The following is a 12,266-nucleotide window of genomic DNA, read 5'->3' as shown; positions in this document are numbered from 1 at the left end:
CCGTTTCTCAAAGTATGTCCTACAGAACATTAGCTATGCAGGATATTAACAGGTGTGTCATGGGAAGGCTGACTTTATGGTTAGTTGGTTCAAATAAAAGTGAAAGAACTTACTGCAGGACCTCTCCTCTAATTTCCAGTATTAATGGGAACACTCAACAGCTTGTCACATTTCTCAGCAGTCTCAGTATTATTTGAACGATGAAAGCTTTTCTTGAGATATATTTAACAGAACACATCAAGGAACGATTGTTCCTGGAACAAAATTTGGAAAATGTTGCATTCTGGGTGAAGCTAGGTGAGCACATATGTATTACACCATACTCCAGACCGGGCTCTTTGTTTTATGTTGTATGTACATGACCTCACTGTTACTTGACCACAATCCTATGAGGTAGACAGCACTAGGAATATGAAACTCCAAATAATGGCAGAGTTAGGATCTGGCCTTGTTCTATGATACCAGTGAAACAGGAGGGAAGGGGGCAGGGGACAACCTTTAAATGAATGACATAGCCATAGGACATGACAAAAACTGGTTGGAACCAACTAGGTCCAAGATGGCGGAAGATTCAACTTCCAGTAGACCTTGAGCCTCATTATACGCTCGTTGTAATACATTAGCTAAATGGCACACCCACCAGTGCCATGACAGTTCCGAGGCCAACCATAAAAGGTCAAAAAGTGGGCGGTGGCCCAATTTCTGGAAATTCCCGCCCCTTCCCTGAAATAATTGGAATAATCCTCCCACTCATTAGCCTGTGAAATTACCCAGCCCATAAAAACTAACACGCCATGTTTTGGGGTCTCTCGCCTTCTGAGATGGCCCACACTCTGTCTGTGGAGTATGTTTCTCTCTAAATAAATTCACTTCTTACCTATCACTTTGTCTCTCACTGAATTCTTTCTGTGATGAGACATCAAGAACCTGAGCTTCGTTAAGTCCTGAGACCAGGTGTGTGACCTCAGTTGAAAGACCGTGGGTTCAAGTCCCAATCCGAGTTGCACAGTTTCACCACCGCTTCACCACTTCTCCACCGACCTATTGAAAATTACATGAAGAACTTTACAAATCACTTCAGTACAGCTTAACATTGTAAGTAAACCCCTTCAGAAACCTGCTTCAGAAAGAGTGTATAGTTTCTACAGGAGACTGTTGCCACAGGAGAACTGTCTTTTGTTGCTTCTTTTCCCAGAACTTAGAGGAGACATTCAAAATGTTTTTGAGTTCTTCAGTGTCTTCTTTTGGAACCGTGCCCAAACCATACATATTAGAGTAACACTGGCTCCTGTAACAAAGACAAACAAGAATGGATAATAACTCAAACACAAGAAAAGTTCACTTCTCATTCATTAACAGTCCAGGATGGGGATTCTGGTCATCAGGGGAAGGTTCTGCTCTACACAGACTTGTAGGACTTCATCAAATGGTGGCTCTGCCGTTTTCTTTTTTTCCTTCCCTTTTTAAAAATTTACTTATTTTTGGCTGCGTTGGGTCTGTTGCTGCACGCGGGCTTTCTTTAGTTGCGGTGAGCGGGGGCTACTCTTTGTTGCGTGTGTGTGCTTCTCATTGCAGTCTTGTTATGGAGCGTGGGCTCTAGGTGTGCGGGCTTCAGTAGTTGTGGCTCGCGGGCTCTAGAGCACAGCCTCAGTACTTGTGGTGCACGGGCTTAGTTGCTCCACTGGCATGTGGGATCTTCCCACACCAGCGCTCAAACCCGTGTCCCCTGCATTGGCAGGCGGATTCTTAACCACTGCGCCACCAGGGGAGCCCAGTTTTCAAAATATTATGTCTCCAGCCACACTGGTGAGATGGGGTGTTGCTGTCTCAGGGAGTACCAGTGGTACACACCACTTCTACTCACAGCTTACTGCTAGAACTCAGTTACGTGGCACATCTAACTGCAGGGGTGTCTGGGAAATATCATCCAGCTGTGTGCTCAGGAAGAAAAGAATTAACTTATTCTGTTGGACAGCTGGTAGATTCTGCCACACCAACCGGTGAAAAAGATACCTACCAAAGCTTTCCCTGAGCATCTCTTTAAGATCAACCAGTAATAATTGTAATGATGACAATCATTTAAAAAATGGAAAAGTGCTTATAATGCAATAATAGGTATTTACCAAATGTATGAAGTGTGCAGTATACCATACTACATGCTTTACATCTATTATCTTTAATCCTCTCATAAATCCTAAGACAAGGGGGAATATTAACCCTATTTGATACAGAAGGAAACTGAGGCTTACGTCAGATTGAGTAGCAGAGGCCAGATGTAGAACCTGGTCAGTCAGCTTCAAAGCCTGTACATAACCTCCATTCTATACTCAGAAAACAGCTGCATGCTAGGATTACAGCTGTTTAAAAGGAAGCACATAAAAAGACTCAGAGGAGCACACAAAGCGCGAAATAGTCATCGTGTCCAGGCGATGCAACTTATATTTTCTTCTATTTTTTAAAACTATACTTGAAGAAACTTTTTCCTGCTTCAGACCTTTTCAGTGGGATGGCATTTTTCTTTGAGTGAAAGGAGGAGACAAATTTTACCAATTAAAATGTGGCATTTATAAAAACAAGACAGATCACCTTCTTGATAATAATGGGATGGGGAATATGACCTTTTCTTTTTCCTGGAACTTGCTTTTGTATAGTCTCTCTGGGGCTTGTCTGTGCCTATGGAATAAGAAAAGGCTTCTTGGTCATCTTGTTTGGAATGGGCGTGGCCTTACCTTGTTCTCCACCTGAGTGGGTAACTTACTGGAAAGGGCATTCAGTTTGCTGGGAAAGGGGATCCACGTGGGAATCCTACAGCTTAACATTTTCCTGCCATAATCACATTGCATCTCTTGATGTGATGTAATCTTTTCTTTCTCTTTTCTGTTGCTATTGTTCTTCTTAAAACTGACAGGTAATTTTGTTTTAAAATGAATTTTATTTTGAACAGTCTTAAACTCACAGAAACTGCAAGAACAATACAAAGAATTTTTTTTCCCTCAAACCATTTGATGGTAAGTTAACTACATGATACACTATCCTCCCCCTCTCCCCTTATGTCAGTGGGTATTTCCTAACAACAAAGACATCCTTTTACAAAAGTACAATACACTCATTAAGATCTGCAAATCAACATTGTTACAACTCCAGACCCTATTCAAGTGCTATCTATCATCCTGCGTCCATTATAGCAAAAGGATCCACCTCAGAACGCTATGTTGCATTTAGTTGGTCTCCTCCAGGCCCATTTTTTAAAAAATTGAAGTATAGCTGATTTAGAATGTTGTGTTAGTTTCAGGTATACAGCAAAGTGATTCAGGTATTTTTATGTGTGTGTGTGTGTGTGTGTGTGTGTGTGTGTATGTATGTTCTTCTATATATATATATATATATATAAAATATGTATATATGTTCTTTTCCAGATTCTTTCCATTATAGGTTATTATGAGATATTGAATATAGTTCCCTGTGCTATATATAGTAGGTCCTTGTTGTTTATTTTATATATCTGTTAATCCCAAACTCCTAATTTGTCCCTCCCCTCTCCTTTCCCTTTTGGTAACCATAAGTTTGTTTTCTATGTCTTTGAGTCTATTTCTGTTTTGAAAATAAATTCATTTGTATCATTTTTTTAGATTCCACATATAAGTGATATTATGTGATATTTGTCTTTCTCTGACTTACTTCACTTACTATGATAATCTCTAGGTCCATCCATGTTACTGCAAATGGCCTTATTCTTTTTCATGGCTGAGTAGTATTCCATTGTATATATGTACCACATCTTCTTTATCCATTCATCCATCGATGGACATTTAGGTTCCTTCCATGTCTTGGCTATTGTAAGTAGTGAAGCTATGAACATTGGGGTGCATGTATCTAGGCCCATTATTTTATAGACTTCATTCAATCTGGGTTCATCCGATATAAAGTTTAGTTTATGCATCTTTGGCAGGAATTTTTCAAGTGCTGCTATTCTCCTCTTTGCATCCTAGCAGGAGCACAGAACAGAAGAAAGGAGCTATCACCATAGAAAACTAGAGTATGAGCTGTGTGTGTTATACAGGGAGGAACCAAGTAAAATCTGTTTGTTAAAATTCCTCTCTGGGTCCCATGGTCTCTACATGACCCAGAAAACATTTCTTTACCAAACATTTGCTTTTCCATCTTCATGTAGATTGCCTTCCTCCCAGTCCCAAACCACTACTCCCAACATCCTCTTTTGCCTTTAGCTGAAGATGATATTTAAGGTGAGGGTTTCAGCCATTTCGGTGAGTTACTCAGTTCTGCTGGCTCTCTCCCATGTATACATGTTATTAAACTTTTATGTGATTTTCTCCTGTTAATCTGTCTCCTGTCAATGTAATTCTCAGACCAGGCAGAAGAACCAAGAAGGGTAGAGGAAAATTTCTTCCTCCCCAACACTAACTGTGTATGTTGAGAACCATGAGTTTACCCCAAATGCATCCAATTCCTATCCAACATCATGGAATGTATTCTAGTTTTCTTCTTTTCCATATGGTAACTCCCAACTCCAGCAGTAAGAAATTTGGCTCCCAATATCCTTAAATCTCCTTATTTGCTCAATCCCTGGTATTTAGTGAATCTCCAGTCATGACCCCTGTCCCCTTGCTGCTGTGTATTCCCTCCTCATCCTGACCTGCCTGCCCTACCTTGTGGAAGGGAAGCCGTTCCCACCCTGCTTAGACTCTGCCACCACCTTCTGCTCGGACACCCTTCTCATCCCATTGAGGTGTGGATTCCCTGCATAGGACCAGCGCCCTGTGCATTTGCCTTCCGTGCCGTCGTAGGCTGTGACTCCTCACACAAGCATCTTTTCTTATAATATTTGGTCTCTTGTTTTCAATTCCTGAAGTCTTGTTATTCATAACAAACCCCTTTCCACCACAACTGGGCTTATTTGTTAATGAGGTAACTTTCAGAAAGTACCTAAGGCTGGGGGAACTGGTAGCAGGGGAATCAACCATGAACAGAGGGTTGGATCTTTCAGTCCCACCCCCTGATTTCTGGGGAGGGGAGAGGGGACTGGAGGTTGAATCAGTCACCAGTGACCAGTGATTTAATCAATCATGCCTATGTAATGAAGCCTCCATAAAAACCCAAAAGGAGGGCTTCCCTGGTGGCGCAGTGGTTGAGAGTCCCCCTGCCGATGCAGGGGACACGGGTTCGTGCCCCGGTCCGGGAAGATCCCACGTGCCGCGGAGCGGCTGGGCCCGTGAGCCATGGCCGCTGAGCCTGCGCGTCCGGAGCCTGTGCTCCGCAATGGGAGAGGCCACAATGGTGAGAGGCCCGCGTACCGCAGAAAAAAAAAAAAAAGAAAAAAAACCCAAAAGGAGAGGGTTCAGAGAGCTTCCAGGTTGCTGAACCAGAAACCTCCATGTGCCAGACCCCAAACTATACAAGGACAGACGCTCCTTTGTTTGGGGTCTCCTCCTCTGTATCTCTTCATCTGGTTGTTGATCTGTATCCTTTAATATCTTTTATTATAAACTAGCAATCTAGTGAGTAAACTGGTTTCCTGAGTCCTGTGAGCCTCTGTAGTAAATTAAACCCAAGGAGAGGATGGTGGGAACCTCCTATTTATAGCCACTGGCTCCGAAGCACAGGTAACAACCTGGACTTGTGATTGTCATCTGAGTGGAGGGCAGTCTTGTGGGACTGAGCCCTTATCCTGTGGAATTTGATGCTGTCTTTGGGTAGATAGTGTCAGAATTGAATTGTAGGACATGCAGCTGGTGTCTGTGAATTGCTTGGTGGTGTGGGGAAAATCCCTCCAGACATTGGAATTGGGTACAGAAACCTCACAGCCCTAAATCATCACTATGACAAACTCTGAGTTGACTCTTAAGGTTCTGTGCTTCTGATCAAGTTTATTTTGGAGACCATCTCTGGGCACAGAGTTGAAGATCTGCGTGATTAAGAGCTTCAGCAGATAGGATACCAGGCTAGAGTTTAGGAGGCCTGGCATCTAGTGCTGACCCTGCACTTTGCCAGGGGTATGAAGCCTGTTCCACCTCTAGCCCTTTGTATAAATGGGGTGAAAAAGAAACAAAATGATCAATAGATAAGACACCCAGTAGGAGTCCTTTTTCTGCACATGTGAAATAGAGATGGTTGTTGTGAAGGTGAAGTGAGGTATAAGGCATTCTGAAATGTTTTGAAAACTATAAAAACCTATGCATATGTGACGTTTTTATTAGAAAAAGATTTCATCAGGAAATATTAATGTAATGCAAACTTCTAGCAGGACAATCCTATTTTCTTTATGACTTAGAAAATTGATGTGACTAAAACATATCCCAGTACACAGAGCTGAAAATGTGTGCTGAGGAAGTAAAATACAGGATGCCCGGGTGGGGGGTTGGACAGCACATGCTGGATCCTGCTGAAAGCAGAACCCTGTAAGTCTATGGAAGAGCTTTGAACAACTTCCAGTTTAATACAATTTGCATATTTATCAATTGCTTTATTATAAACTTTCTAAGAGCAAGATTTTTTTCTTCAATGATACCCAAGTTTACGTCTCTGTCTCCTCTGTGGAAATTTTCTCTGTGCACTGACACCGTTGTAGCTGCTTCTAGGACTTCCTTTTTCATCTGTTTACCATCCACATGTGTGTGGTATGTAATTGAACTATCTCCTATTTCAACAAAAGAAGCCAACTCAATGGGATCTCTAAATCTGAAAATTCCTCGATTCCCAAAGCTTCCGTTGATGCAAAAGGAATGAATTTAAGAAGTTTTCCCATATATTATGAACAAAATTCCTCTCTGGCATTTTTATAAGTGATTCTAATACATGTTTAAATTACTTTTCACTTATTCTTGAATGCTAGAATAATGAATTAAGCACAGCTAAGCCCAAAAAGGGGCCCTGAGGCCACCAGCCCTGTATGGATTCCAAGTAAAGACTGGCTTCTGATGTTGCTCTATGTTAGAAGGACTCAGGCTTTATTTTTTAAAGATTCCAGAAAAAACACAAGAGAAGTTCAGCACCGTTCAAAAGAAGAAGTAAGGTCAAAGTTTAGGAAAGGCAGAGTTGAGAAACCCCCACATTTGAGAAAGCTAAAGACAGCATGAACACTGCAAGGAAGTGGTCAGTTTGAGCAGACAGTGGGGCAGCGAGGCTGAAAGGAGATGAAAACCGCTGACTCATGGCTTCCTCTTCCATTTGGCAGGCTGCCAAGTGCATTTACACATTCTTAGTTATTTCTGTAGGCACGTTGTAACTGCAAGGGATTTCTTAGCTCAGTGGTAACTGGGAGATGCCACGCAGGTAACTGAGCTGGGCCAGCGAATGGGAGGAGCAACGGACTCTCTACAGGGTGACCCGGAGGGTGTCACTGTGTGGCATTGGCTTCAACTGGATTGGACCACCTCTGAGTGAGGATTAAGTTACTTTCACGTATCTCTCTTCATTCATCCATTCATTCCTTTAGGAAACCCTATCCTTGCATAGATAGGGTTGTCAGGTGGTTTAAACCCAAAATTCCAGACGTACGATAAAAATGTGTAGACCAAGTTAAGAAAAAAAAAAAAAACCCTAAAATTCCAGTGATATGGAAAACTTATTAGTTAGAGATGGTGGCTTGTACACGTGTGTTTATCTTGGTTCTCTCGAAAGACCCCATTAAAATGACAATGAATTTTATATCAGAGCACAAACGCATAAAGACAAAGAGAGTAGAGGAAACAGCGGGAAAGAAGGCGAGATGGAGAGCCAGCAGATGAGTGGGAACTGACGTAGCCAACTCAAAGAAGTGAAACCCTAAGCTGCCTGTGGTGGAAAAGGAGTCATCCACTCACTTGACACCACAGACCCCAGAAATGCTCAGAACTCCGTGACACCACATATCTCTAAGATGCGGGAAAACAGGTTGAAAATCCTTTCGGGAAGCAGTTAGAAGCCCCACTCCCTTCTCAAAGTCCTGCAGCCGAGGGTCCCTTCCCCACCCTTGCACAGGACCGAAGGCTTGTCTGCAGAGCCGCATTGCCCTTTACAGTAGCCACTCAGCACATGTGGTTTTTGAGCACTTGAAATGTGGCTCTTCCGAATCGAGATGTGCTGTACGTGTGAAATACACACCGGACTTGAAGGCTCAGTACAATAAAAAAGAATGTGAAATACCTCTTGATGTTTTAAAAAAATATTGATTACAAGTTGAAACAGTAGTGCTTTTGATTTGTCAGGTTACGTGAAACATGATTAAAATTCACTTCCCTTTCTTTTTATTTTTTTTAATATGACAGAGAAAATTTTAAATTATTTCCGTGGCTCCCATTATGTTTCTGTTGGACAGCACTGCTCTAGAGAGTGTGAACCAAGGGTGACTCAGGGGCAAGGGCATGGCTGAGGGGTTTCCATACTGAAAACAGGGTGGCCAAGCGAAGGCTGACATGAAATAGTCAGACCCTAGCCTCTTCCCTTACTCAGATCCCAGGTTGCTGGCAGCTGGTCTGCTAACCTCAGGTTGGAGAGGGGAACACTTAGCCCAGGACAGCCTAGGAGAACACCTACACAGATCCCCAAGCAAACCCCAGCGGTCCCTGCCATCTCCCCAGCATTCACTTCTGTGCGTGAAGATGGATTCCTGGAAACGCCTGCAACTCTCTTGGGGAGAATGTTGCTTCTCGGCCTGCACATCCCAGCCAGAAATGCCGGAAGCAACGTCCCTACAGCTGGTGGATACAGAGCCCAGCTCCCTGGCTCTTCCACTGGGTAGACAACCCTGAGCTCTGTGACCCACAGGGACTTGAGTTCTGCAAAGGGCCCTGGACAGCCTCCTTCCTCCCCTGCCTCACTTCTCTGCCTCCCCACCGGGCTTTCCTGAGATGACCCGTGAAATTAATTTCCTGCACTCGGCTTCTTGTCTCTGGGTCTGCTTTGGGACAACCTAAACCAAGACACATTCTTTTTTTTTTTTTTCTAACGTTTATTTATTTTCTTATTAGTCATCCATTTGATACACATCAGTGTATACACGTCAACCCCAATCTCCCAATTCATCCCACCACCACCACCCCTACCCCCTGCCGCTTTCCATCTTTGGTGTCCATACGTTTTTTCTCTACTTCTGTGTCTCAATTTCTCCTCTGCAAACCGGTTCATCTGTACTATTTTCGAGGTTCTATGTATATGTGTTAATATACGATATTTGTTTTTTTCTTTCTGACTTATTTCACTCTATATGACAGTCTCTAGATACATCCATGTCTCTACAAATGACCCAATTTCATTCCTTTTTATGGCTGAGTAATATTCCGTTGTATATATGTACCACATCTTCTTTATCCATTTGTCTGTCAGTGGGCATTTAGGTTGCTTCCATGACCTGGCTATTGTAAATAGTGTTGCAATGAATATTGGGGTGCATGTGTCTTTTTGAATTATGGTTTTCTCTGGATATATGCCTAGGAGTGAGATTGCAGGATCGCAGGGTAACTCTATTTTTAGTTTTTTAAGGGACCTCCATACTGTTCTCCATAGTGGCTGCAGCAACTTACATTCCCACCAACAGTGTAGGAAGGTTCCCTTTTCTCTGCACCCTCTCCAGCATTTGTTATTTGTAGACTTTTAAAATGATGGCCATTCTGACCGGTGTGAGGTGGTACCTCATTGTAGTGTTGATTTGCATTTCTCTAATAGTCAGTGATGCTGAGCATCTTTTCATGTGCCTGTTGGCCATCTGTATGTCTTCTCTGGAGATCTGTATCTCTTGATGCCTGTGGCGCCAGGTGCCGGGCAGTGCCGTGAAGTGTGCTTTTTGTGCTTTAAGTGTCCCCTTCCCCCATGAGTGATATCCATGTTTTTGTTCCTCTCACTCAGCGTCTCCATTTGGCCCAGAGCCTCTCACCAAGGAGCTGAGTGGCAGGCATTCCTCCTGCTGAGACCCGTTCACTTTGAGTGAGGAGTCAGTGGATTGGATGCTCTGATCCTGGCGAGTGTAAAATTCTTCCCAAGTTACACGAGATCATCTTAAACCACTTACATGAGAAGAGTTTTTAGAAAGCACTAAGAATGATAAGGGGAGAATGTCAGGCTCCTGACAGGGTGACAGGGAAGAGATCTGCTGGTAGAAGTCCTCATGACACCGCTAGATCATCACCCAGACACAGGGAATCTGGAACGGCATAAACAGGCAAAGGAAGGAAGATGTTTTAGGGAGCTCAGCAGGGTCTGCCAAGCAGCCCTTAAAACCATCTGCAGGCAGCACAGTAGGGCTTTCTGACAGTATAGAGCAAGAGAACGGGTGTGGCTGTTCGAATAAAACAATCTGAGGCTTCCCTGGTGGCGCAGTGGTTGAGAGTCCGCCTGCCGATGCAGGAGGACGCGGGTTCGTGCTCCGGTCCGGGAGGATCCCACATGCCGCGGAGCGGCTGGGCCCGTGAGCCATGGCCGCTGAGCCTGCGCGGCGGGAGCCTGTGCTCCGCAGCGGGAGAGGCCACAGCAGTGAGAGGCCCGCGTACAGCAAAAAAAAAAAAAAAAACTACAAAAATAGGTGATTGTGGGCTAAATATGGCCTATGGGCCACAGTTTGCCAACTCTGGTATAGAGGTAAAAAAAAATATGGGCTTTGGACACACATAGACGTGAACTCAAATCCTAGCTCCAGTATCTACCAGGTATGTGGTCTTATGAAGGTTAGTTGACCTCTCCAATCCTCATTTCTCTTGAATGTAAAATGGGACAGTAATACCCACATCTAGTATAGTGACAAGGCTAAGATTCTAAATGTAAAGACCTTAACACTATGCCTGCCACGTGTAGGCACCTAACAAATATTAGTCCCTCTTCTCTACTTTGACTTTTCCTTAAGCTGGCATTGTTTAAAATGTGTGCGTATTGGGACTTCCCTGGAGGCACAGTGGTTAAGAATCTGCCTGCCAATGCAGGGGACACAGGTTCGAGCCCTGGTCTGGGAAGATCCCACAGGCCGCGGAGCAACTAAGCCCGTGTGCCACAACTACTGAGCCTGCACTCTAGAGCCTGCGAGCCACATCTACTGAGCGCGTGTGCCAAAACTACTGAAGCCTACGCGCCCAGAGCCCGCGCACCGCAATGAAGAGTAGCCCCCACTCGCCGCAGCTAGAGAAAGCCTGTGCGCAGCAACGAAGACCCAACACAGCCAAAAATAAATAAAATTTTAAAAAATGTGTGGGTATCAATAAGTACTTATTGATCTATCCCTTGGTTGATTGAGTGATCAGATGGCAGATCCCAGAGAGGTAGGGTGTGAGTCAGGATATTTTTGGGGTCCCATATTTCTTGGATGGGGTATACTTGGGATGCTGTGTAAAGTTTGGAAGTCACTAAAGGGATTTGAAGGTTTTCCTTTCAGTTAGTTGCAGGCAAAATAAATTGATTGGCTAATTGAAGCAAAAAAGAAATTTACTGGAAGAGTATGGTGTAGCTCAGAAGCGCCAAGAGAAGTTGGGGAATTAGATTTAGAGCTGATTAGGCAGCTAAAGGGAGCCTCAGAAGCAGGAATTTCACATCAGACTTGCCAGAAGTCTTTGTTTATTTTATATTGAAGTGTCTTAACATTCAAAGTCCCGTGGAGAGTTCGGATTGAATGAGCTTGGTTCTCTCTCTGCTATTTCACTATATGAGAGAGGAAAGAGGAAGGATCTTGGCCAGGATCCTCCGGGGACCCATTGACTTCCTTAATCGGGGAGCCAGCACCTGGTTGAGTAAACTAGATTGTGGCCACAATAAGCTCTTATGAAGAGAAATTTCTCAGACTCAACAAAAGGCATAAGGATTCTTGGGCTGAAAGGCCCCTTGTTCATCTGGTACGATTTCTCAACCTTGGCACTGTTGACATTTGGGGCAGGATAATTCTCTGTTGTGGGGAGCTGTCTTGTAGAATGTTTAGCAACACCCTGGCCAAGTAGATGCTAGTAGCAGTGTTCCCTCCCCCTCCCATATCCCTGAGGAGGGAGGCAAAAATCACCCCAGGTTGAGAACTGTAGGACTGCTTCATATCCCGGGGGTCTTCTGAATGTTATGCCTGGTTAGGGCTTATGTAACCAGTCCCTCAAGGACTTGGTCAGCCTTGAGGGTAGACTCAATTAGTACTTGGGATCCACTCTCCTTCCTGAGTGGATGCTATATTATTTCACTTGCCACAAAATATTTTAATAACGTTTTAAATATGACAATTTCTAAACAGCCCCAGATTCAGGTCAGGCTTTGCCTCTCCGGTGTTCTAGACACTCCAAGGTGAATACATGAAAAAGTGCATGAATAAA

This window comes from Lagenorhynchus albirostris, chromosome 7 (genome assembly GCF_949774975.1).
Source record: "Lagenorhynchus albirostris chromosome 7, mLagAlb1.1, whole genome shotgun sequence".
NCBI classification, from domain to species: Eukaryota; Metazoa; Chordata; class Mammalia; order Artiodactyla; family Delphinidae; genus Lagenorhynchus; species Lagenorhynchus albirostris.
The sequence above is the reverse complement of the archived record's forward strand: the minus strand, read 5'-3'. Positions refer to the sequence as shown.